Source organism: Misgurnus anguillicaudatus, chromosome 2 (genome assembly GCF_027580225.2).
Source record: "Misgurnus anguillicaudatus chromosome 2, ASM2758022v2, whole genome shotgun sequence".
Lineage (NCBI taxonomy): Eukaryota > Metazoa > Chordata > Actinopteri > Cypriniformes > Cobitidae > Misgurnus > Misgurnus anguillicaudatus.
In genome coordinates, this window is record NC_073338.2 from 42479693 (window position 1) to 42507490 (window position 27798).

Consider the following 27798-nt stretch of genomic DNA (forward strand, 5'->3'; position numbering starts at 1 on the left):
CATTTTTTGTTTGTGGTATGATAAATGGATGTTTAATCTAATGCTTTTTGAATTTAAGGGAAGCAGCAGAATAAACTGGAAAGAAAAAAGGAAGAGTTGGAGAGGAGCAGATGGAGCGGTTCCTCTCTCCAGATGTCTGAAGGTGCTACTCTCACCTGGGTTCTAAGCAGTACAGAAGCAACAGATGTACTAATTATACACGGGCAGACACACACACACACACACACACTTCTCATGTTTATTTTTTATTTCTTATGTTATCTCTAACACACACAAGGACAGTTGAATAGTCTCTGAGGCGGCAGAAAGCTACATTCAAAGGGTTTATTCTTCCCAATTCTTTCATCGCGTTTGAGAGAAACATCACGTATTTTACAGGCTGTATGAAAGCTTATCTCTGAGAAAATGCAGAAACACAGGAAAACCCGCCAAAAATATCATTTTAAAAGTTTTCAGGTTTAATATAAAACAAAGCATTTGAGTTCTCATAAAAATAAAGACAGTTTAATGTAAAATTAGAAAAAAAATGTGTCTAGCTGTTACTTGCACCTAAAAAGTTTATTATTAGTACCTCAAAAGTGCATAATGGTACACATTAGGGCACCTTTTAAGTGGTACTACTATATCAGTGACTGCTTTTTGGGTCATTTTTTTCCTGACAGTGTACTTTTTATGCGCATGTGGGTTATTGGTTTAGATTAAATGCTTTACTTTGCAAATCAGGATATATTTGTTTTTGTTTGTGGTTTATGTCATATCTTAGGAAAAAACACCAACTTATAAAATCCTTTTTACTGTTGTTATCATTCGTAACATAATTCGTAAAGAGGAGTCTGTTTCAGAGGTAGCCATATTTGCCATATTTTTACACTGTCAAAAATAAAATTTACAGCTAGACTTAACAACACCACGTTGTATTTTTAAGGGTACATTATTATACCTTAAGAATCTATTTTCCCGTACAGAAAAAATGTTATCTTGTCAAAAATGTTTTAAATATATGTAAATACATTTTGTAAAAAGTAAAGCTTAATTAAATATATTTTTAATTTGTTTAGTTTTAACCTACATATATTAAAATATATTTCAAAATGTATTTCAGGGGCAACAAATACATTTCTAATTTTACAACCCATTATGTCAAAAATTATATTTTCCCCTGGCCAAAATATTAAAGTTTGTATAAAATGTATAAAGTACAAGTATAAAATGTAGTATTAGTTAAGGTATGTATAAAATATACAATTATAAGAATATTTTGCAGTTGAATTTAATTAAATTTTTCTTCCAATATAAATGCTTTAAAATGTATTTTCTATTTATTTGTCAAATATATATTTAAAATATACAAATGGACAAAAAACATATTTTTGTAAACATATTTCAAAATTTATTTCAGTAAATATATTTTGGCCAATTTTTAGTATATTTTGAAATTATATTTGAAAAATTATTTATTTGCCATATTGTGTCCCTTTTAAAGGTACCTCTAAAATTCTAATCATTTCTTACAACATTGTTCCTTAAGGTACCACAATAGGTCCTGAATGGTCCTAGGATATTGTAATGTTTTGTTTTGTATACCTATAGACCAGTGCTCTCAAATAGTGGGGCGGGACCCCCAGGGGGGGCTCGAAGCGACACCATGGGGGGCGCGTGAGACCTGGGAAAAATACTTTTTCAGGAAGTGATTTTTTTTGCACCGTCACTTAAAGACATAACAACCCAAACACGCTGATAAGCCGCTTGAGTTTTTGATTATAATTTATTGATTAGATTTAATTTAATTTTTAGTATCAAATGGTCAAAAAATATACTGTAAATAAGGATTGATTTATTTTATTTCAGGCAAATTGATGCATTTTTAGTCTTTTCTGTTACAGACTAAAAAACAATGTTAATAAAGTTATTCTTTGTTGTAAGTTGATTGATATTTTTTTTGTGTTTTCTTTAATGTTAATAAGGATACAATGTTTTGCAGATGTGTAATTTTATAGACAAATTATACTATTTACAGTCGCGGCGGAGAGTTGGGGGGGCGCGAAATGTTTACTTTTTCCTAGGGGGGGGGTGACAGAAAATAATTGAGAAGCACTGCTATAGACAGTTTCAGAAGTAACAACATAAACAAGCGCTGTCGTGGTCCGCACGTAACTTCCGGTAAACTCCGCTAAGAATAAATAACAACAAAGTTCTTTAAAAATACTTTATTTGTATAACAAGCAAAAAAACAACACATAGATTACCTAGGAAAACAAAACATTTGTTATTTTAGACGAGGCATTTGTTCAAGAGATCAATTTAGCAACTAGTCACACCATTAAAAAAAACAAAACCAGAGGTAAAGTTTGGATCCAGACGTCTATCGCGTCAGCGCACGTGTGTCTGATGAAACCGTCTATAGGTACAAAAATGAACTTTTAAGGGTACCATCCCAGCGACTTAAAAGGTGTGTACCTTTTTTGTTCCTTTATTCTCACTGTGTAGTTATTCTTCTCCACCATTTGCATTCCATTTGGAGAAAGGTTAAATTTTATCTTATGTTTCCATAAATATTATTTGTACAAATTCTAATCCAGCCATTCTGTTCAATCATTAAGTTTGATCATTCATTTGCACCTCGCTGTGTAGTCTTTGCCTTTCTGCACTGGAAGTCTTTTGTGAACAGATGATCGCGAGACTCTCACCCCAGTTGTCTAGAAGTTGTTGGTGATGTCACTTTTAATTATTTTAGTGCTCTTTGTTCAAGACTCTAATTATTCATCTGTCATCAGCTTCTGTTGTTTTTCTCAAACAACCTGGTCACTGCTGACTGCTTATACGCTTAAAAATAAAGGTGCAAAAAAGTTTTTATTGCAAATGCCATAGAAGAACCATTTCTGCTTCCCCGATGAACCTTTTCTTTCAATCTGCAGAACTTTTTTCCTCTACAAAAAACCTTTTAAGCAACCATATCATGACAAAGAACCTTTAGAGAACTTTTATTTTTAGGATATTCAAAACTGTGGATTGAGTTTCTCTCTTCCTTTAAATTTAAAATTCAAATCAATCACAGCTACAGTATTATAATATTCAAAATTTTGTAGAATGTCAGAAAGAAAGATAGCCCTACATTTTAAAATCACCATTCATTCACCTGTATTAACATTTTTGTCTTTTTGCCATACCTAATTTTCCAAAACTACATCTTGTTAGAAAGTGTCTCGACTCTGTATTTTGCCTTTTTATTCATTGCGTTGGGGCAGCACAGTCTCGGCCAGTCTGTTATCTCTGCCATTCATTCATCACAGTGCCCGCCTCACACAGTCAGTGAATTAATAATTCTGCCATTGTACGAAGCAGAAAGATTGCAGAGGTTAATGAACACGAGTAACAAACAGCCCACCACGGCACCACCATCTCTCTTTTTCAATTTTTGTACTGAAAATAGTCTTTATGTCAGAGAGGTATTGTCAGATATCTGTGGCTATTCAATGCACTTGAAGAGATTGATTCTCAGCACAGCTGTAACGGAGCCGAGAGCTTTTGTCCTCAGCCAGCGGTTGTCAATGAAAAGTGCTCTTATTAGATTTCCAATTTCAATTTTGCTCACAGAATGATTTCTAAGGTGGAGGAAGGGTTGACATACAATTCTATATTAAAAATCCACATTTCTATCATATCCAGCTACGTAATCTATTATTATACTGCTCTCTGGTATACATTGATTCTGATGGTCAGTCGCTGCTTTCATATTTTTGTCCCAAGCAACCGATTTTCCATAATCCAGATTCTCGTCTTTTATGGCACATACCAATCTTTTCCATCATTTAGCAGTCTTTTACTATAGTTTTGCAGACATTGCAAGATCCTATGAGATATAGGTAGCAAGGCTACTAAAATTCCGATTTTTTATGAATAGCATAGCTTAGAAAACTACGATTTTAAAGTAGCTTCTACTACACTGTGATAAATTATATCATATCAACATATATTTTTATGTTATTTATCTTAACAAATTAAGTTCAACAATTTCAACTTGTTATTCTCATTTAAGTTAACTTATCACAATTTTTAAATTGACTTGTATAATTAAGTTGTTTAAACTTTATGATTGCAGAGCTATCCAAAGTGCGGTAACACTTTATTTTACGATGTCTTTGTTACACATGTTACATGTAATTATTATAGTAATAACAGTTAATTATGCATAAGTACATGCAACCAATCCTTAACCAAACCCTATTCCTAACCCCAACCCTACAGTAAGTACATGTTGTTGATGATTATTACTTGGTACTTAAATATATAATTACAATGTAACAGTGACACCTTAAAATATCGTGTAACCCAAAGAGCTGTACAGGGTAAAAACAAGAGTAATAAAACTAGAAACAAGCAAAAGAGTTAAGACAGAAATAGCATCAGTAAAAGATTAAAATGCCAAGGAATAAAGATAAGTTTAAAAATAGTAATTGTAGGTGCAAGGCGGATGTGCAGAGGTAAGTTGTTCCATAGACGTGGGGTGGCAATAGCAAAGGCTCTATATCTCCCTTAGATTTTAGACGGGAACGAGGGATAGATAAAAGAGCCCTGTCTGCAGATCTTAAGGTTGTAATGCAAGCCAGGGGTGTAAGAAGGTCTGTAATATATAAGGGAGCTTGATCATTAAGAGCTTTAAGAACAAACAAGAGAATTTTAAATTGAATTCTAAAATGAATCGGGAGCCAATGGAGCGAGACTAAAATTGGGGTAACATGATCATATTTCTTTGTCCCGGTCAGCAGCCTTGCAGCTGCATTTTGGACCATATGTAGTCGACCAAGCAATGATTGAGGAAGACCAAAATACAATGCATTACAGTAGTCCAAGCGTGAAGTGATAAAAGCATGAATAACTTTCTCCAAATTGTGAAATGACAAAAATGATTTTAGTTTTGAAATTAACCGTAACTGATAAAAACTAGAGCCCGACCGATATATCGGCAGGCCGATATTGTCGGACGATATTAGGCATTTTCCAAACTATCGGTATCGGCATTCATAATGGCCGATAAATGAATATTTTAAAAAAAACGTACGAAACAGCCTTCAACCATGTCATGAGGGCACTTTACAACCTCCCTGTTGGCAACACTCGTGTATAACGCGTCACACATCCTGCAACCGGCTGATCCAGCCAAAGTTGGGCAGAGAGAACAACGATTAAGTGAGTTCATGGTGAGTTGGTCACGAGACAATAAAAGAAACAAGTTTCTTTTTAAAATGCATTATCATATTATTTTAGTTAAAACTCATAAATAACTATGAATAACTTATGTTAGGAAAATGTTTTGTTGCGCGTTTCTGGAAAAAATATATCGGCCGATATATCGGAATATCGGATTTTAAAACCAACAAACATTTGTATCGGTATCAGCCTTCAAAATCCTTTATCGGTCGGGCTCTAATAAAAACTATTCTTTACCACGGAATTAATTTGTTTAGATTAAACATTGTTCAGAGTCAAAAATGACACCAAGATTTCTAACCTGGGAGGAAACTGTTGGGATGAAATTAACTAACTCCGTAATAAGATTATTTCTTGATAATTGTGGGCCAAAGACAATAAGTTCAGTTTTGTCCTCATTAAGTCAGAGAAAGTTAATAGATAACCAATCCTTTATGTCCCGGATGCAATCCATAAGAATCTGAATGGACTCGCCGGCTTTCAATGGCAAATACAGTTGCGTATCATCAGCATAAAAATGAAATAAAATATTATGCTTCCTGATGATATCCCCAAGCGGACACATATATAAGTTAAAAAGAAGCGGGCCTAAGATGGAACCCTGAGGTACTCCACTAAGAATAGGAGAAGAAGATGAAGAGAATTTGCCAATCTCCACAGAAAAAATACCTGTCCTTAAGATATGAGCTAAACCAGTTTAATACTGTACCCTTGATACCAAATGTGAGTTTTAAACGCCTAATCAGAATATTATGGTCCACAGTATCATAATATAAAAAAACACATGAACAACTCTAAATTAAGGTGAAAAAGATTTTAGGCATTAGGGTAAAGTTTTATTTTACTCTTTTTCACAATATATTTCAGCAAAGTATTGTATGATTTACAATTACATGCAGACAAATACAAAACACCATGATGGTAATGCACCTGTGACATGAAAATCATGATCTAAACATTAAACAACACCTTAATGTACATGTCTTCAGCAGTAACAACATAAACCAATGGCTTTTGTGGAACAAATGTAACTTCTGGTAAACTCAGAAAGAATAAAAAAAACAAAGTTCTTTAAGAGTAGTTTATTTCTGATAACAAGCAAAATAAACAACAAGTAGATTACCTTAGTTCAAATCATAGATAGCGTATCAAAAACTACACTAAGCTAACGTTACTGTGTAAAATGAGACTATATAATGAATACAATGAAAACAACCATAACCAAACCGTAACATCAGAGGGACATGATAAGTAAAAAACAATGGTCTAGAAACAGCTAATCCTGGTTGTAAGCTTAAACTTAAAACAAACTCTAAACATATTTCTGAAATCTGATTGGTTGATTGAAATGTTGTCCCAGGGTCAACATAATGTTGCCCTGGGGACATCAACCACTTGGCAAAATCAGGAGAGCCTTATAGCTTATAAACAGTACTTAGTATCACTTTTAAAATCCTTAGAAATCGCACTTACAAAATGTTATTCTGCCCATAACAACAAACCCAATTCATCTCTTTCTCCCCGCTGGCAGAAATTTGTCCTCATTTTGAATCTCTAGGCAAAGTTTACAGTCATATGATGCTGGAATTGCTTCAGTATGACACAGTATAAACATGCTGTTTTATTCTGATCAGAGATCAGTTTTACTGGAGTTATGGAAAGGGGTGGGATGAAGTTAAGGATTAGAGAATATTCTACCCTAGGGTAAATGTATGATCGGTAAATCGGTGAAGATGGATTTTTCTTTTGATGTGTTAAAAGCATTGGATGCTGATAATGGGCCTATTTGTGCTGAGTGACGGCCATGTTGTACACCATGGACCGGTCACCGGTCACGCATGAAGTGTGTCACCACTTACACATGACAGCTTTGTGTGTCACTCACAGTCTGTTTGAGAAACTTGCCGGCTGCCTAGATCGTGACACAAAAAGTTTGTAGGACAGAGAAAACAAAACTGTACCGCATACATTTTATATACCAAATAGTGCTATGTAGAACCATATGTGGTGCTATAGTGGTGCTATATGGCCCCTATTTGGTTCTACACAGGTGCTTCACTGGTGCTTCACCGGTGCTATATGGCACTAAAAACGGTTCTTCTATGATTACGAGCAAAGAACCACTTTTGGTGCTATATAGCACCGTTTGTTTTTAGAGTGTATGTTATTCATGCATTATTAAGTAGATTTTATTTGATTTTAGTAGGTAAGTTGTACATTAAAAAAGCTTTCGCAAATTGTTACGAGGATTTAAAAAAATACAAGTTGTTTTTTCAGTGTTACACAAATGTACATGTGAGAATTATGTTGAAAAGACTAAAAGAATCCAAAATAAACAAAACTTTATATTTTATCATCTAAAGTGCAGTCACCCTTTGCCTAGAAATTGCTAAACCGTATTCATGTCATTTGATCAAGAAACTTCTTAAAGGTTCACCTTATGATGATATTTAAAGAATATTTCACATTCACATTTATTCTTGGCTCTTATTGGCTGCTTTTCCATTAATATTCAGTTTAAGCCTGCATCCAAAACCACCTACTTACTATATAGTTGGGTGAAAAGCTGTCCCTTGTGGTTAAATTGCGCTATAGTTTAACTCGTTGTTATGATGATGTATGTCACGTGATGTAACAACATGGTGTCTGTAGTACATCCGAATTAATTCACACCACAATCACACCATATACTGTAGTACTGTTTTAAAGGTTGATGAGTAGGCACTGAGTAGTATATTTTAAAATCCAATTTAAGTTTTCTAATAACAGTAATAAATCTGTTTGGCACAGCTATATTTTTGTCTACAAAAGAAATTTAAAGCATTTAACCACCTTCAGATTAAAGGTGCCAAAGAATTTATTGAAATAATATGTTAAATAGTTCTTTGATATTTCATAGAAGGTATGTAACTTTAAGTGCAAAAATTATACAGAAATGTTTTACATGTCCATGTATAACCCTAGAATTTGTCCTTTGAATGAAATGGCCTATTTTGCTCTATTTGGAAGGGTCATGAATAATAATGTTGAGTTCTGCTCTGAGGCTCATGCCAGTAGCTCACATTAGTTAACATTTTTGTAATTAATTAAATGTGTAATATAATGTTGGAGCGCACATCTCGACTGTGACATCACAGTCTGTGTTATGTTAAGAATGACCTGTTTTCTAGAGCCCTGCACGGGCCAAAAATCTAGGCCCTGACCCGGCCCTGGCCCGAGACGCTTAGGCCCTCGCCCGGCCCTTGTCCGACAGCTTATCAGAATTCTCAGCCCGAGTCCGACCCGAGTCCGAACTTTTTAATTCTCCCCATTAAGAATCTGTGTCCGCAGATATAGTCACTGCATCGCGTGTGTTTGTGAGTAGATGTCTGTGCTGTCTGCTGTGAGGTTTTTATGAGAGAAGCACAAACTTTTTAATAGCCTATTTAATATGTAAAACTTTTGAAATAAAACTTTCTGCGGAGAAGTTAATGAGATCTCTATCGTCTCTCTTGCTACATGACGCAACAATTATTTATTATTTTAAATCCGTTTACAAGATAAATATATATATATACATTGTGTTGTTAAACTGATGAAATTATCTTGCTATATATGCTACATTTATTATGAGAAGCCTTTTCTTTTTACTCTTACACTGTAGACAGTAATATATGTATATTATATAAAACTATGGTCGTGACAGCACATTATCCATTATCTGTTGGTTCATGTTGGTCCAGTTTAATTCAGGGTAATCCTTTAATAAAATGTATAATATAGTTATAAAATATTTTATTGTTTTGTAATATTCACAGCGCACATTCTCTCGGACCATTTTAAAATGAATTAAATTTAATTAAAATTCCGCATAGAATTTGCAAAAGAAATCCGCAGAAATAGCAAAAAATAACTCCTTACACAGCTTGTACAGCTGTACTCTTGCAGCAATTAAAGCAGTTCAGTTTTGTTTTAAATGGCAAACTAGTTATATTTCTTTTTTATTTACATTTTAGATCAGTTTTTGTTGTTAAAGTTTTTTATGATAACCGGTTAGTGGCCGACAGTAAGTTGACGACATGTTTGATGAATTGATCCTCTCAAATCAACACTTCACTTGCCTATAATAACAACTATATAAAATATATATTTTCAGCATATCACAATGTTAGTTTAAACATTTATTATAAACACACTCTATTTTTAAAAAGCGAAGGCAGGTTGCTCTGCTGCTCGCAGTTGCAACGAGTGCAGAAATAAAAAAATAAAAAGGGCTATACAAAACGAAACGAAACAAACATGAAACAGAATAAACATGCATGCTATCTTACAACTTCGCTTTTGCATATACATTTTTTTAAATGTAAGGACTTACCACAGAACATGGCTATTCATGTATCCATCCAACAGTTAAACTATAAAAAAGTCGATCCATACACAAACAAGAAATAAAGACACAGCCTTCTTACACAAAACTAATACAGGTAGAAGTCTTTAATAGATTATGTCTTGGATGCTGTCTGCATAGACAGTATCCAAGTTTTTAATGTAGTACTCCATTTATAATTTTTCCTGGTGCGCTGAAGGTCCTGCTGTTACGCTGTTAAAACAGCTGCATTGTAAATGTGTGGCTGTGCGTAGCGGACTCATGCGGTAGGTTAAACGTCTTCCAATGTTTGTTTTGCAATCATAAATGTCTGTCAAAAGATTCTTTTAATTAAATTGAAAACTATAAAAAGATGGAGAAGCCTAAATAAGCCCGAGGTCCGGCCCGCGTATCTGCTGTGACGTTAAAATTTGCCCGAAACCCGACCCGAAGGGCGTAAACAGGTTGGGCCCCGTCGGGCTCGGGCTGAAATGCAGGGCTCTACTGTTTTCCAGCAGTCTTTTGAGGCTCATGATATGCCAAAACAATGTACAGAGCTCTTATTATTTATCTATGCCTATTGCCTATAAATACAGTTTTTTACAATTTTATGGCACCTTTAAATTGTTTTTAAGATCATAGTTAACATTTAAGTCAAGTGTTTTAAAACATTTGACTGGTAGTGTACAATTCGATTTGTCTAGAAACCAAAATATCACAATATTCTTTTGTATGTAAATGTAGTCAATGTCATATTTGTTTTAATCACTTGCTCAGTTACACACAATTATAACTGTAATGCAGGTACAGCCTTCACCATCCATAGAAATAAATAAATTAAACAAAATTTCGAACATCTGCCTTAGTAGAACAACATTCATGAGCTTAAGAGACCATCCAGCCTACATTTGGACACTCGTGCACATCAGTCAGACATCATCTGGCACCTTTCCGGTTTTTTGTTAGCACCTGTTGTAGCACCTGTTACGATCTCCGGAGATATATCATATCCTTAAACCTTTCTTTCACCGCCCGCCTCACTTCTTACTCTTTTTGTGGTTTTGTCTTTTCTAGGAATCACAAAAGTCTTCGATTTGACAGTGTTGATTTGTTACAGGGTGTTTGGTGTTATTTTGTATCTTTCTTTATGATTCTTACCCGTGTTTGTTTGCAGTCAAAATGTATCATATCCATATATATCATATATTTTGATGTTACTTTAACTTACAAATGAAGTTTAATAATTTCAACTTGTTTTTCTAAATTATGTCAACTTATGTCAAAGTAGGTTAAATTGACTTGCATAATTAGGTTGTTTAAACTTAAAGTTGCATTTTTTTACTGCATGCATGCATGCGTGTGTCCCTGTCATAAGAGGATTTATTACCTCTTCAAGTGCAGAAATATGTTAGAGACCTCACTGTGTTTTGCATACGGATCAAAGGTCATCCTCTTTGCTTAAACTCAAAGGTCAGGTTCAAATATGTCAGCTTTAACTGGAATTACATCATGTTAGCAATAGGGCTGCTTGTCTCCGCCCGAGAGGGGATATGAAAGCGGCTTTGATTGTGACCGTGGGCATAAATCGCACTCGCACACCACATGGGTTTTGTATTTGTGGGTTTTTTCTTGTTGGAACATCCTATCAGTGTACCACACGAAAGAACAGTTCATTGTGTCAGCTTAATAGTTGTGTTTATTTTAAATTCGTTTTTATCTCGCCTCCTGGACCGCCATTGTTCGTAAATAAGACATTTTGCAAGTTGGGGCACTTGAGTTTTAAAATGTATGCAAATGTGCACCAAAAAATGAATCATTGATTATATCTCGAGGACTATTTCATATTTCTGTCAACCAATATTCAGAACTTGTGACAGGTGCAACGCTTAAAACTAGAATGCGTCTTCGAGCTTGCATGTCAACGAGTCCGTTTGGCTGCGGGGTGTTGAAAGCATTTTAAATTACATCTTTCTGAATAACTCCATTATTATTCATGTTGAAAGAGTCCAGCCTAAAGCAAAAAGTCTGAGCCACTCGTGTAGCATACAAACATATTGTTGCACACTGAATGCTGATACTGAAACTAGCTTTCACTCTCTCAGCATGTGTTTTTTTTCTGGTCTTTCACAAGGTATGATTATATTGGATTTCTTTTTGAATGATAAGCATGAGATGAAACCCGACATGTTGTCTGGCATCCGAACTTGCAGTAGCGCTAACACAAGTATTCAGCAACAGGCTATTAAAGTAGTTAGGGCTTCATTTTTTACAGTGAGATTGGGTTGGACAGAAATTTCTTTGGTTTATTGCTGAGATAAAGAGATAAATACCTGCTTCTAGTGTTGTGGGGAGGTCTAACTGACTCGTGTCCAAGTTAAGACCAAGACCAGAGATCAAGTGTTGAGTCCAGATTAAGCTGTATGTGGACTCTGTCTTGACTCAGACTCGATACTTGATCTTTGGTCTTGACTCGGACTTTAGTTGGACTCGACTACAACACTTCCTGCTTGTTCTGTGGGTGTTGGTAATTTACAGGTCACATTTTTTGGGCTTAATGTTGCTAGTTGTAATTGTCAACTATTTTATGCTAAGACACTTAAAGGTGGGGTGCACAATTTCTGAAAGCCAATGTTGACCTTCGAAATCACCTAAACAAACACGCCCTTACCCCAATAGAATCTGGACCTTTTTTGATAGACCTGCCCCACACATACGCAACCCAGCCAACGATCTTGGTTAGTAGACACGGCCCTTACTGCTGATTGGCTACAAGTGTGTTTTGGCACTTGGCCCGACTCCCTTTTCCAAAGCGTTTCTCAAAATTTGTGCACCCTGCCTTTAAATACATGCTGCTTATGGAAATTGAGCTTGTACTATAAATTAAAGTGATGTAAGTCACTTTGGATAAGTAATGAAATATTTATTACACCCTCAAAGGGCACATACAGTATTATGCAAAATCTTGCGTTTAGACATAAATGTGTGTGAACACAACCACCTTACAAATGAAAAAAAAAAAAAACATTTTCCTTTTTAATCCCCATTAAACCAAAGCAGCCCCATTAGACATGCTGTATTGATTTTCTTGTTAATGTGACGTCACACTGATAAAGCATTGCTATGCTATATGCTATAATAAATGATCTTTGGGGTATTTTGAGCTGAAACTTCTCAGACACATTCTAGGCACACCTGAAACTTATATTACATCTTGGAAAAATGTGCATAGGCTAATATGTGCCCTTTAAAAATAAAGGTCCTACGAAAGGTTATTCACAGCGATGCCATAGAAGAACTATAGTTGCCCCCCCCAAAAAAAAGAAACGTTCAACCAAATGGACTTTTGTTGCTTACACTTTTATAGTCTAACCTGTTAACTGGCGCTGTCCCGTGAGACACCTAAGTTTACTTTAATATTTTTCATATAAATGTTAATCTATCACGACAAACTTGGAAGGGTCTAAGAATGTAGTTTCAAAACCTTTTAGCAGTAATAATAATGCAGTAACTGTAATTTATTAACCCTTGTGTGTCAATTAAAAAAAGTTACACATAGGTTCACAGGGGACAAAAATGTCCATGTCCAAAAAGTGTCATAAAAATATTATAGATTAATATTTTTTTCCACTTTCACTGATGCCATTTTTTTAACCAACATCAGCTCTAATCACAATGACCAAACATACATTAATTTTCAGAATTTTAACCCTTTAAATGCTGGTTTGTTTACACAATGCCAATGCCACTGCTGTTTTTTTATGAAAAAAGAAAACTTTTAATTATTTTCAATTTACTAAATGCTAAGCAGATTTTTTTTCTTTGAGTATTACAGCCTTGGATATGTCAATGATTAACAACAACATTAATTTTTATGCATTCATATTTTTATGCAGTATCAGATTTTAAAAAAAGTTACCTCTCAGGTCCATAAAGGACAAAAATGTCCATGTCAAAAAAGTGTCATAAAAATATTATAGATTCATATTTTTTTCCACTTTCACTGATGCCATTTTTTTTAACCAGCATCAGCTCTAATCACAATGACCAAACATTCATTAATTTTCAGAAATTTAACCCTTCAAATGCTGGTTTGTTTACACCTCCTTTGCAGCGGTTGTAGTCTTGTGATTTCCAGTACAATATATTTTTTTTCATTCAAACTGTTCACACACGCACACACACACACGCTCACACACACACACACACACACGCACATTCTGGTTTCCATGTTTTGTGGGTACATTTCATAGACGTAATGCATTTTATACCATACAAACTGTATATTCTATTCCCCTTACCTACCCCATTCCCCAACCCCAACCATCACAGAAACTCTTCTACTACTTCACATTTTCAAGAAACATCATTCAGTTTGATTTCTAAGCTTGTTTTCTCATGGGGACCACAAAATGTCTCCACAAGGTCACAAAAATACTGGTATTCCTATCTTTGTGGGGACAATTGGTCACCACAACGTGATAATTACCAGGTACACACACACACACACACACACACACACACACACACACACACACACACACACATAAAATTTTCAGTACACACATACAAACCACACTGACATCCATACCAACACACCCACACAATTATAGCTTCATAATATATCTAATTGGCTCTATAATATGCATAAGCAGAAAACAACAATAAAGCGATAATTTGCTTTATATGCCAAACCTAAAAAAAGGGCACCATCTGGTAAGAAAAAGTAAAAATTTAAATTTTGAAGCCTTGCCAACAGAATGAAAGCCTGTTAACAAAGATTGCATAATTTTATAGTTGAATGGCACCGGGATTAAAAATTGCAGTTTTAATGGGTTTCAATGGGGACATTTTTGTCCAAAAGGTCCTGAGAGGAAGTATTTTGTGTACCTAGTAGAAAATAGATTTTTTTAAAGAAAATGAAGGTGAAATATTAAAATTCCAATAAAATTTTATGCAGTTAGCATTAACGCAGGCAAAGTTATCAAAACAAAACAAAACTGAAAAAGACAAAAATGTCCTCAAGGATGCACAAGGGTTAATTTGTGACAAGTGTATGCAGCAAACCTCACAGCAAACCAACACAAACCTAAGTTCTTTGATAATTTTATGTATTAAAAATAATATCATATTGCATTTTTTATTTATTACAAATAAATGTAAACTGCTATAAAAAATTATATTTTTACCTCCAGACCGTAAAAAACATTAAAGTGTCTTCTTTAAAACAAGACCAAAATTACAGTAGGCTCCTAGACCCCAAAAATGCCAGAGTTATATGAATTATATATAATATAAATATATATTATATAATACCTTTTCAAAAAGGGCTGCGCCAGCTAAAGGGCTAAAGAACCTTTATGAAACAGAAAGGTTCTTTGGATGTTAAAGGTTGTTTGTGGAACCATACAATCAAAAGTAGCACCTTTACAGTGGGGCATAGGATCCTAAAAATGAAGCTTCTTAAACGGTTCTTCACACAATAACATATTAGAAGAACCATTTTAGTCAAAGGTTAAATGAACCATTTCTTTCTTACATTTTTATAGTCTGTAAACATAATTTCATTGCAATAAAGAATAGCCCAAAAATTGATGATGCTTATACTTTTAAAACAAAGAAATGAGCAAACACCTTTGAACATCTGTTGACTGAAATATCATACATCTCCAAGTTATTTTGGCAAAAATGGCATAGCAAATTCAAGAGAATTTAGGGTAGAAGTGGTTTACTCATATAGCCGGACTATATTGGGTCTATAGTTAGCCGTCATTTCGGTCTCGGATTTTGCTTGCTGGAGATCTTTGAATGTTCACAGTGGAACCATATAGCTAAAATTGTTCTTCTATGTCATCGTGAAGCAGCTTTGTTTTTAAGAGTGTAGCTGGTCACTAGTACTGGATGGATTTACTGTAGTATAGAGGTGAATAATGTAAATGAGCCCCACTGGTGCAGGGAGGTCCACAACAATTTAAGTAGTATTGATGTAAGGGACCAGAGCAATATTAAATTAAAGGTCTTTGTATGCTGATGTGCTTGTTTGCCTACAAAATGATGATTAATTAGCTTAAGCATGCAGCCAGAAAACCTGGATCAAAGATCATATTGATCAGCCAGCATTGCTAGTTTACCAGCTAGACCAGTTCCAAACCAGCTCTGAATAGCTTTAGCAAACTAATATGGGAAACTGATCTCTTTATTATTAGCAGGAAAATGGATGGTCTTGCTGCAGTCGTGTTTTGACTTTAAGAAGAATTCTCTGGTAACTTGGACATAATCAACTGTACATCATGTGATACAGTGATTTAAAGCATGTTTATTGTCTGTAAACTTGTGACCTACAGTAAAACGACAAAAACTTTGTTAATACAGACAAACACTGGAGGATATTGCAACACCAAAGCTCTGGATTTCTGCAGTTTAGATGCTGGATCTCATCATTATTTAAGCACTCAACCGAGAGACTCTCAAATATGTTTATTACTACCTAGAGCCGGTGAACCATCTGTAAAGTGCTTTGTGCGCGAGTAGTGTTGTTTGTCAGACGTTAGATGAAGCTCTCCACATGTTGTAAGCATTTCATTTCGCAATGCTGTGAGCTCAGAGGTCACTGTATGATAGAAAGAGCGAGTGAGAGTTTGTACTTCTACAAACACACCACCGGTTCACAAGTGGATAATTTACCAGACGAATCATGTCCAAAGCTTTATGGCTGTTTGGATTTGTTCAGTAGTTTACTGATTATTTAGAAGTTGTGCTTTTAAAAGCATTATGCTTAGAGGTTTGCATTTTTAATTTTTATTGTTTAAGTTTGACGCTCATAAATATTTAGAACTGCAGCATTTTTGGTTTAATTTCCTCACACTTTAAAAATGTTGGGTTGATTTCAACACATGGTTGGGTCAAAAAGAGACATTTTCTAGGTTAATTTAACCCAATGGTTGGGTTTCCAACAATTTTTCAACCATGGATTGAAATCAACCCAGCATTTTTAGGATGCACAAGCAAAAATAGCTCTCTTCTAAAAAAAGGGAATTAATTGCCTGGCTGTCTATGTGGCTGCCTTCGAAAGGCAGCATCATAACCATCAGACACCCTCATCATTTACCAGTTTTGTATGCCTTTGAGCTCTTTGCTTTGCATTCTGGGATTGGCTTCTTTTTGTAGGTTACACAAGTTGATTTAAAATTTTGACCAAAATGACGTATGAGGCCTTTCTGTTGAGATCCGACACACTGCACAATACCATACAGCAGTGGTTCTCAAACTTTTTCAGTGTGCGGCCCCCCTTTTGTATGGCGCATTCCTTCGCGGCCCCCCCAAAGAAAATTCATGACAAGAAACTGTTTTAAAACTCAACTTTTGATTAAACAAAACATATTAAATGATACGAAGTAGTGGTGTTGGTTAGTAGTATTATTTTTTAGGTTTAATTGCACAGAATTCATGATAAATTAATGTATTTTATAAAATGTCATAAAACTGTGGCCCCCCTGGCACCATCTCGCAGCCCCCCTGGGGGCCCCGGACCCCAGTTTGAGAACCACTGCCATACAGTATAATGCCATGTTTGTAGGCAACTCACTAGATATTAGTATAAAAGAAATATGTTTGCTATTTTTTATTAAAAATATAGGCTAATTATGTGAACCAGTTCTTTTTTGTGGTATACATAAAATCTTCCTACATAACGTAAAGATTATTTGTGAAAATTTTACCTTTATGGCTTATCTTTAAAGCATTTGTCTTATTTTCCGTGTGATGTATATCCGAGTGAAACGGCTTCTGAAATGAAAGAAATAGTGCTGAACTTGAATTCGAGAACTGATTGGATTGTTTAAAGTTGGGTCATGTTGCAATTTGCCAATAGATGTGTTCGACTTCATGTGGCGCTGCACAGACCGATCGGCGGCCTACTTGAAGCAGTGCATGCCGGTTAAAAACGTATCTGACTTAAGGTGATATAGATATACATAATAAAGGCTAGATGTCTTACAGCAGTCTCTAGCGTCATGACCGGCGGCCATCTTGTCACAGGCAAGCCTTCCGGCGTGCTCTGTGGTACCTGATGGCAAAGTAAGTGATCTGCACAAACACAAATACTCTTATCTTGCTGAAATCTTAACGGATTTACAAATGGTTCGGTTTCTTAGAAACATTATTAACTTGGCTATAATTCTGGATGCTTGAACATGTTTCATGAACATTATTCATCAGTATGCAGTTTCATAAGTACATCTCTGACGTTTATAACAAACCAAACAGTTTCAAGATCGGTAGAAAATTGAGCAAGTTATGGTTACTTAAAAAGTGCATGCACCGATAAAACATAAAGTTACAAGTGAGCGAGCTGACTGTGACAAGATGGCCGCCAGGTGCGGATGTCAACCTCCATTGGCCAGCACATAAATAGGTACACTAGATGTGCCTTGGCTACGGCAGTTCATTGGACTGAATGCATCAAATAGAGCCGCCATCTTAAAACAGGCATCAGCGTCTTTGTAGGCAATGGTGTAATAGAAATAAAATCACAATAAATCGTCATGAATGCGATTTTCTTAGTTTTCTTTTGGTTCGTTTCAACAGTCAGACATGTATTTAACATTAAGTCGAGATTTTTTTTTTACTTTTGCTATTATGAAAATCTACTTTTTCTATAATGCATAGTGCTAGTAGGCCTAACATCCATACGCAGCACAAAAGTCTGCCATCATCCATGAATTCAACATACAGGCAGAGATAGCAGCTTAACCTAGCTACTTCCTATGACAAGACCCTTGTTCCAAGATGGCGGCGGTTTTGACGCATGCTTAGAACCCCAAGGTGACATCTAGTGTATATATCTATTTGGCCAGCAGAGCGGATGAGACATGTAGCTTTTATTATGTATATCTATGGCGCTGATGGCATGTGACGTATGGTATCAAGGTACCGCGAGAGCAGTTCAGCCGTCTCCAGAGTGGCTGCACGAAGTTCTGATTCTCTATTGGTATTTTAATAGGCTTATATTTCCAATTATTATTGGGCATACAGTATAAGCAGGAATTAAAATATTCAGTATAAAGGGTTTCTGGTGGCAACTTTTAATTAAAATGTTTGATTTTCGACAAATTCACATTTAATTCACTTTTTTGGTGATTTAAAAAAATTAAACCACGCAAACGTCACTACGGCAAGCAGCAGGTGTCCGACTTGACGGCTCCTCCCTCGACTGCAAGCAGCAAACCTCGCCAAACGGTCTGCGCAGCGCCACATGAACTTAAACTCACCTATTCGCTGCAAACGTTTTCCAGACCCCACCCACCTGCCATACCATATGGCCTGGGGCCTTTTTCATAAAATGGTGCATAGAAAACATCCTAAATTTGATCTCACGATCATTTCTAAAAAGTGCATACGTGTGATTCATAAAACGAACATGTGCACAAAAAATCTATAAATCTATAAATGAGGCCCCAGAACTAAAGAGAGATTGTTTCAAAGAGGGGAGGAGTTTTGCGTTTTTGATTAAACATAATGAGGGCACATGAATTTTTAAAAAAATAATGAAGCTCACAGATAAGTCATTTGAAAAAATAATAAAACAATATTCCAAAGCAAATGACAGTTTTTCATTTCAATTTCATTGCGACTTTAATATTGACTCAGTAAGGACATGTCAAAGATTTAAATCAATTATTAAAATCAAACTTGGATGCTGCTAATCTTATTATTTGATTTTTTTTTATTAAATATTACCTATTATTAAATATTATAATTTAAAAACAGAGAAGTAAATCAAGAAACATATCTGTAGATATTTTATGCTGTTTTTCATTTATCTTTCATTTGTTTCATAGACCTCTTTTTCTCATTTTGACTGCCTGCAGACACACATTCACATTGATCATTCACCTTCAGTCATTTCATTCCGACTTTTCCGTGTGACCAAGCTCCAGTCTGGCAGACGGATGTTTCTATGGCAACTGCGGGAAACACACAGATTCTGGCTGAAATGACATTTGCAATAATGATCTAAGTGAAGAATATTTGTTCTTATTTTTGTCTTTTATACCCATAAAAATGTGCAGCTCAAAACAAACCAACCAAAAACTCCAGGTCCTGTTCAACAAACCCAAACAATTCATTACACGATGCTTAACCTCTAAACACTGGAGTCAGGTGGGAAATTAAACCATTTAGGTTTGTTTTTGTGGTACTGCAGCAGGCTGACAGATCAAATGTTTCAATAAACCATCTGTTGCATTGTTTAGAGGATAAATACTAGCTCCCACATTGTGTCTTGACAATGTGGAAAAAACAAAGGAATATTAGATAAAGAGACGCACACACAGTCCCTTGTGTTTCTTTAGCTTGAGGCTGTATTTAAATTGAGTCAGAAGAACCAATGCAGGAAGTCGAAGCCACATCACATCACCCAGAGAGTCAGTCAATCGTACCGCCTTTCTCTCTCTCCATTTCTGCATCTGTCTCTTTTTCCTTTCAGTGTCATATCCTCATAGACCTGTGACAGAACTGTCTCTGTGTGTCTTGAATAGGAATTACTATTAATCCTACATTTCGTTTGACCTCCACAGACACCTTTTTCTTTTCAGTCGGCGATGAATGTCAGATTTTGCTGTAAAATAACAATTTTTAATGGGTGGTCACAGACCTCAAGCTTGTGCTCTTACAATTTGATTTAAAAAAAAAATCTTGACATTTCTCTTTATCATTTGACATGTTATATATTTCCCTTCAAGCTTTTGAAAGCATGTGTGAATGTTAAACCCACATTTCTGACTTCTGAATCAATTCAGTGCATGACAGGCTATTTTTTTCTGTGTCAGTGTTTGTACATATAAACATTACTGTGAGTGATTATTATACCTCGAGCCATGACAAATGACCAGCTAGAATCTTCATATACTGTATGTGCTGTTATATGGCAGAAAATAAATGATATTTGAGCAGCAGAAAATGATACTTAATATAGACAAGATGCATGAGCCAAATAAAAACCTTTCACGCATACACACACACAAACTAATCTAAATGGCATCTTGAGATAGACAAGTTAGCTGTCAAAAATATTTGATGCACTTAACCAGTTATTGTGTCAGTGAGTTAAGCTCCAGGATCAGTCCAGTTAAAATTTGCTTTGATTCATAACTCAACAGCACATTCAAAAGTTCATAGTTCACCATAAAGTTAAAATGATGTCATCATTTACACACCCTCGGGTTGTTACAAACCTGTATACATTTTTTTTTGTTTTGCTGAACACAATTAACTTCCATAGTAGGAAAGGAAAATACTAATCATGCTCAAAATGATTTGGTTACAAACATTCCTCAAAATATCTTTTTTTGTGTTCAGCAAAACAAAGAAATGTATAGACGATTTCATCGGACGCACGTGCGGTGACACGATGCGCATCTGGTCCGAACTTTACTTCCGGTTTCAGTTTTTTTTAATGGTCTGACTACTTGCTAAACTGAACTCTTGAACAAATACCCAATCGAAAATAACAAATGTTTTGGTTTCCTAGGTAATCTACGTTTTGTTTATTTAGCTTGTTATATAAATAAACTATGTTTAAAGTAACATTTACTTTGTTGTTATTTATTCTTAGCGGAGTTTACCGTAAGTTAAGTGTTGACTACGAATGCCGCTTGTTTATGTTGTTAATGCTGAAGCCGTCTCTATAGGTTTGTAACAACATGAGCGTGAGTTAATGATGACAAAGGTACATTTTTGGGTGAACTATACCTTAAGTCAGTGGTTTATACCTTAAGTCAACTGGGGGCCGGGGCCCACAGGGGGGCCGCGAGATGGTGCCAGGGGACCCCAGTTTTATGACATTTTATGAAATACATTAATTTATCATGAATTCTGTGTAATTAAACCTAAAAAAAAAATAAGGCTACTAACCAAAAGCACTACTTTTTTGTATAATTTAATGTTTTTTTTTTTTTATTAAAATGTTGCGTTTTAGAACAGTTTTTGTCACAAATTTCCTTTGGGGGGGCCACGAAGGAATGCACCGTACACAAGGGGGGCCGCACACTGAAAAAGTTTGGGAACCACTGCCTTAAGTAAACATTTCACTTGGAACAAATAATTATTTCAATTTAAGCCTATTTGTTCCAGAAAAAAGTAATTGGAACAGCATGAGGGTGAATCAATGATGACAGAATTTAATGTTGGGGTGAACTATTCCTTTCAATAACCATTTTCATTCAGTCCTCATCTGAAAAACAAAAATCGCAGATGAGATCTGATTAATCTCAATTACTTCTCTTAGGGTGTTTTTACACATGGTCCTTTTCAGGGGTCTGAGCGCAGTTTGCTGGGTTTCTGGCCCGTATGTGAACACGCCAAACGTCTCAGACCCATTAAAGTAAACCCAAGCAAGACCTTCTAGGGAGGTGGTCTGAGCAGTGGCGGCTCGTGACCCCTCTTCTGAGTGGTGCAAATTCAAAATATGTGTTTGGACTTTGGAGTGTCATGTGTGTTGCTTGTGTTTTCAAAAAATGTGTTTGTTGCGTCATGTGAATCATGTGCATCACGTGGTTTGTCAAAATAAGTGCCTGCTGCACACGCATCAAAACCATTTATGATAAAAGAGATGCTCACGTTCCCAAAATACACGCAAGACATTCCCTTAACAGTAAACTCTGATTACACATGAGATTTTGTGAGTATCTGGCAAACGCGAGCGTCTCTTTTATCTCAAACCCTTTAGATGTGTCTGCAGCAGGCACTTATTTTGACAAGACACGTGATGCACATAGGATCACTCAACGCCACACATGATGGGCTACATACATGTTGCGACGAACTTCGCATTTAGTGCCCTCGAAAAAAAAGAAGTCACCAGCTGCCACTGGGTCTGAGTATGGTTCACTTTTGGGTACCTGTACGGTTCACTAAAAACCGTGCGATACAGCATCAACGCGATTTGAAATCATTGAAGCACATGCTACCGTAATTTCCCTGTGGTATTTGTAGTAAAACTATGGTAATACAAACAATTATAAAACTTTAAATATAGTTTAACTTAAAAATAAGTGTGAAGATCTGAGACCCTATTACTGCTTAAGTTGACCATAATGGATCCAAGTCCTCTTTCAGGGACAGAGAGAGTGTAAAAGTAAAGAGAACTCGGTCCTTTTTGACTTGGTTCATCTCTTGATCCACTTTAAGGGGTCTGAGTTTGGTACTTTTAAAGAGGACTTTTAAAGTGTGAAAACATCCATCAATGAGATTAAATGGAGAGCAAATTAAAGTGTTTACTTAAGTCTTCTACAACTATAATTCGCATAAGACCCAGAAATCTCACAAATGTCTCCATTATAGACCCCTTCACGGTTCACGTCACAAGCTATTCTCACTGCGCATGTCGGGGTCAGAAAAGTCATTACAGCAGATTGAGTTGCGTATTATTCGGTATCGTCAAAAATGCCTACTTACGTCGTGGGCTGTGAAAATCGCACCAGGTCTTCCGTTAAGTTTTCGCGATTCATGCAGAATCTCAAAAAAAAAAAAAACAACAACAACAACAACATCTGCGTCTGCAAGCAATTAACGTGCAGACTGGGACAATGCAAATATCAAAGAGGCTTGTGTTTGTAGTGCTCACTTCATTTGAGGTAAGTCATCGTTTTTGAGCCCTGTTAGATTAAATTATAAAGCCTGGATGGTATTAACAGTTCGACCCCGTGCTGTGCGCGCACCCGATAGTCATTCAATGTTTACAAACCTTGAAGGGGTCTATAGTTTAAGGAGAGATCTCCACAATGACACAAACTATAAGCTCAGATTCGCCAAGTATGCAATCGAAAATCAATATTATTGAAGATTTGAACTTAAAGAGCACCATTGGTCCGATTCACAATTTTGCATTTCCTTTGGTCTGTAGGTGTGTATTAGTAGCGGAGAGCGAGGGCAAAAGTACGTAATTTTACAAGATAATGTTATAGACAGAGATATATTTTTGCTGTGTTCAGTAACTCACAATTGTGGTCTATCAATACCAGGTACATTTCTCATCAAATTGATCCAAATCCAAAATATTTTAACTATACAGTATAAATTAATTTATTGTATTTTAACATTTGTCTCATTTGTTTCTGTTTTTTAACAATTTAAGGAGAAGCAACGGAAACTAAGTTTATACTTAAAGGGCTATTTCACCCTAAAAATGAAAATTCTGCCATCATTTATGTTATAACCCTGTATGAATTTCTATATTCTGTTGAACACAAAATAAGATATTCTGATAAATGATGGTTATCACACAGTTGATAATACCCAATGACTTCCATAGTATTTGTTTTTCCTACTATACACAGTTGATGGTACAGTTGATGAACTGTGTAGCTATCATTTATCAAAATATCTTCTTTTGTGTTCAACAGAATAATGAAACTCAACAGAACTTTCATTTTGGGGTAAACTATCCCTTTAATGAAACACAACTTTAAACTTCATCAGATCTCCTGAGCTATGAAAGAGCAAACTCTAAGCAATAACATTTTCCTCTGGGTCTGACTGGCTGGAAATATTTCTAATAGCTTTTTACGTGACACTCTTTAACAAGGTAGTGATGGGGAACGGTCTGCATGCCTCATTAAGAGGTCTTCACTTCCACTTAGAGACAATTCCATCAGGGCTGTGATGTCACATGAAAGAGAGAAAGAACGATATAATTGTGCAACTCTTTTAAGTCCTTCTAACGTCCTTCTTGTGTTCCTTCATTTGTCTTATAGATTTGTCAAAGTCAGACTAAAGGGAAGCCCCCCACAGCAGGACTGTCGACGCTCATGAGGGCTTTACCTTCGACCCCCGGCTATATTTATCCCATTGTGCTGGACTAATTACTGCTCTGACATCACCTCTTCGAGACAGACAGCTGATGAACAAAGCATCTGGGAAGTATTTTTAGGTGGGTCTTAAGAAACAAGAGCGGGAGAGCGTCAGGGACACAGAAAGAGAGAGAGACACACACAGGAAGCGCCCTTGCAGCTGGATACAATGTTATCTCGGTAGCATGACAGGAAGTAGGGTTCAATCACTTCCTGTAGAGTAGGAGCTTTGTTAAGACACTGGTTTGGGTCTGATTAGCTTCTTCCCACCTGAAGCTTCTCAGCATGGGGGTGACTGGGGCAAGTTGTCACGTAAAGATGTTGTTTAAACGCACAACCGCTGGGTTTAAATAAGCCTAGAAAATTTCCAAATTTGACCCCAGCATGGGCTGAAACAACTTGGCATTGGTTAATACAAACTCAGTGGTTGGACTTGTCCATGTTTGACTCAATCATGGGTTGAAACAATTCAGCATTAGTTAATACAAACAAATTCTAGTTGCATCCTTAAAAATGCTGGATTGTTATTTTCATTTAAGAGTTGAGTCAAAAATAGTACAAACAATAGGTAAAGTCACAATCCAACAGGTTGGGTTTGTCCCTTTTTGACCCAAAGCTGTGTTAAAAATAACCCAGCATTTTTAGGACACAACTAGGATTTGTTCATGTTTGACCCAACCATAGATTGAAACAACCCGGAATTTGGTTAATACAAACTCAACGGCTGATTTGTCCATGTATGACCTATCCATGGAGTGGAACAGCTCAGCATTGGTTAATACAAACCCAACGGTTAGATATGTCCATGTTTGACCCAACCATAAATTGAAACAACCCAGCATTGGTACATACAAACACAACGATTGGATTTGTCCATGTTTGACCCAACCATAGATTGAAACAACCCAGCATTGGTTAATACAAACCCAACAGTTGGATTGTCCATGTTAGATCCAACCATAGATTGAAACAACCCGGCATTGGTTAATACAAACCCAACGGCTGATTTGTCCATGTATGACCTATCCACGGAGTCGAACAGTTCAGCATTGGTTAATACAAACCCAACAATTGGATTTGTCCATGTTAGATCCAACCATAAATTGAAACAACCCAGCATTGGTACATACAAACACAACGATTGGATTTGTCCATGTTTGACCCAACCATAGATTGAAACAACCCAGCATTGGTTAATACAAACCCAACAGTTGGATTGTCCATGTTTGACCCATCCATGGGCTGAAACAACCCAGCATTGGTTAATACAAACACAACGATTGGATTTGTCCATGTTTGACCCAACCATAGATTGAAACAACCCAGCATTGGTTAATACAAACCCAACAATTGGATTTGTCCATGTTTGACCCAACCGTAAATTGAAACAACCCAGCATTGGTTAATACGAACCCATTGGATGATTTGTCCATGTTTGACCCATCCATGGGCTGAAACAACCCAGCATTGGTTAATACAAACCCAACAATTGGATTTGTCCATGTTAGATCCAACCATAAATTGAAACAACCCAGCATTGGTACATACAAACACAACGGTTGGATTTGTCCATGTTTGACCCAACCATAGATTGAAACAACCCAGCATTGGTTAATACAAACCCAACAGTTGGATTGTCCATGTTTGACCCATCCATGGGCTGAAACAACCCAGCATTGGTTAATACAAACACAACGGTTGGATGTGTCCATGTTTGACCCAACCGTAAATTGAAACAACCCAGCATTGGTTAATACGAACCCATTGGTTGATTTGTCCATGTTTGACCCATCCATGGGCTGAAACAACCCAGCATTGGTTAATACAAACACAACGGTTGGATGTGTCCATGTTTGACCCAACCATAGATTGAAACAACCCAGCATTGGTTAATACAAACCCAACAATTGGATTTGTCCATGTTTGACCCAACCGTAAATTAAAACAACCCAGCATTGGTTAATACGAACCCATTGGTTGATTTGTCCATGTTTGACCCATCCATGGGCTGAAACAACCCAGCATTGGTTAATACAAACCCAACAATTGGATTTGTCCATGTTAGATCCAACCATAAATTGAAACAACCCAGCATTGGTACATACAAACACAACGGTTGGATTTGTCCATGTATGACCCAACCATGGACTGAAACAACCCAGCATCGGTTAATACGAACCCAACGGTTGGATTTGTCCATATTTGACCCAACCGTAAATTGAAACAACCCAGCATTGGTTAATACGAACCCATTGGATGATTTGTCAATGTTTGACCCATCCATGGGCTGAAACAACCCAGCATTGGTTAATACAAACCCAACAATTGGATTTGTCCATGTTAGATCCAACCATAAATTGAAACAACCCAGCATTGGTACATACAAACACAACGGTTGGATTTGTCCATGTTTGACCCAACCATAGATTGAAACAACCCAGCATTGGTTAATACAAACCCAACAGTTGGATTGTCCATGTTTGACCCATCCATGGGCTGAAACAACCCAGCATTGGTTAATACAAACACAACGGTTGGATGTGTCCATGTTTGACCCAACCATAGATTGAAACAACCCAGCATTGGTTAATACAAACCCAACAATTGGATTTGTCCATGTTTGACCCAACCGTAAATTGAAACAACCCAGCATTGGTTAATACGAACCCATTGGTTGATTTGTCCATGTTTGACCCATCCATGGGCTGAAACAACCCAGCATTGGTTAATACAAACCCAACAATTGGATTTGTCCATGTTAGATCCAACCATAAATTGAAACAACCCAGCATTGGTACATACAAACCCAACAGTTGGATTGTCCATGTATGACCCAACCGTAGATTGAAACAACCCATCATCGGTTAATATGAACCCAACGGTTGGATTTGTCCATGTTTGACCCAACCGTAAATTGAAACAACCCAGCATTGGTTAATACGAACCCAGTGGTGGAATTGTCCATGTCTGACCCATCCATGGGCTGAAACAACCCAGCATTGGTTAATACAAACCCAACAGTTGGATTGTCCATGTATGACCCAACCATAGATTGAAACAACCCAGCATCGGTTTAATACGAACCCAGTGGTTGAATTGTCCATATATGATCCATCCATGGGCTGAAACAACCTAGCATTGGTTACTACAAACTCAATGGTTGGATTTGTCCATGTACCCAACCATGGACTGAAACAACCCAGCATTGCTTAATACAAACCCAACGGTTGGATTTGTCTATGTTTGACCCAACCATACATTGAAACAACTCAGCATTAGTTTATACAAACCCAATGGCTGATTTGTCCATGTATGACTCCACCATGGGCTTAAACAACCCAGCATTGGTTAATACAAACCCAACGGTTGCATTTGTCCATGTTTGACCCAACCATAGAT

General features: G+C 36.3%; 1 long non-coding RNA gene across 1 annotated transcript in view; it reads left to right on the forward strand.

Moving 5' to 3' along the window:
* LOC129442957 (uncharacterized) overlaps nucleotides 1-25572 on the forward strand; it is a 28659-nt gene extending 3087 nt beyond the window's left edge. The window contains exons 2-3 of the long non-coding RNA XR_008644038.2: nucleotides 59-142; nucleotides 24304-25572. This is a non-coding gene — a long non-coding RNA (uncharacterized lncRNA). The remainder of the gene's footprint in view (nucleotides 1-58; nucleotides 143-24303) is intronic.
* The last annotated feature ends 2226 nt before the right edge of the window (nucleotides 25573-27798 follow it).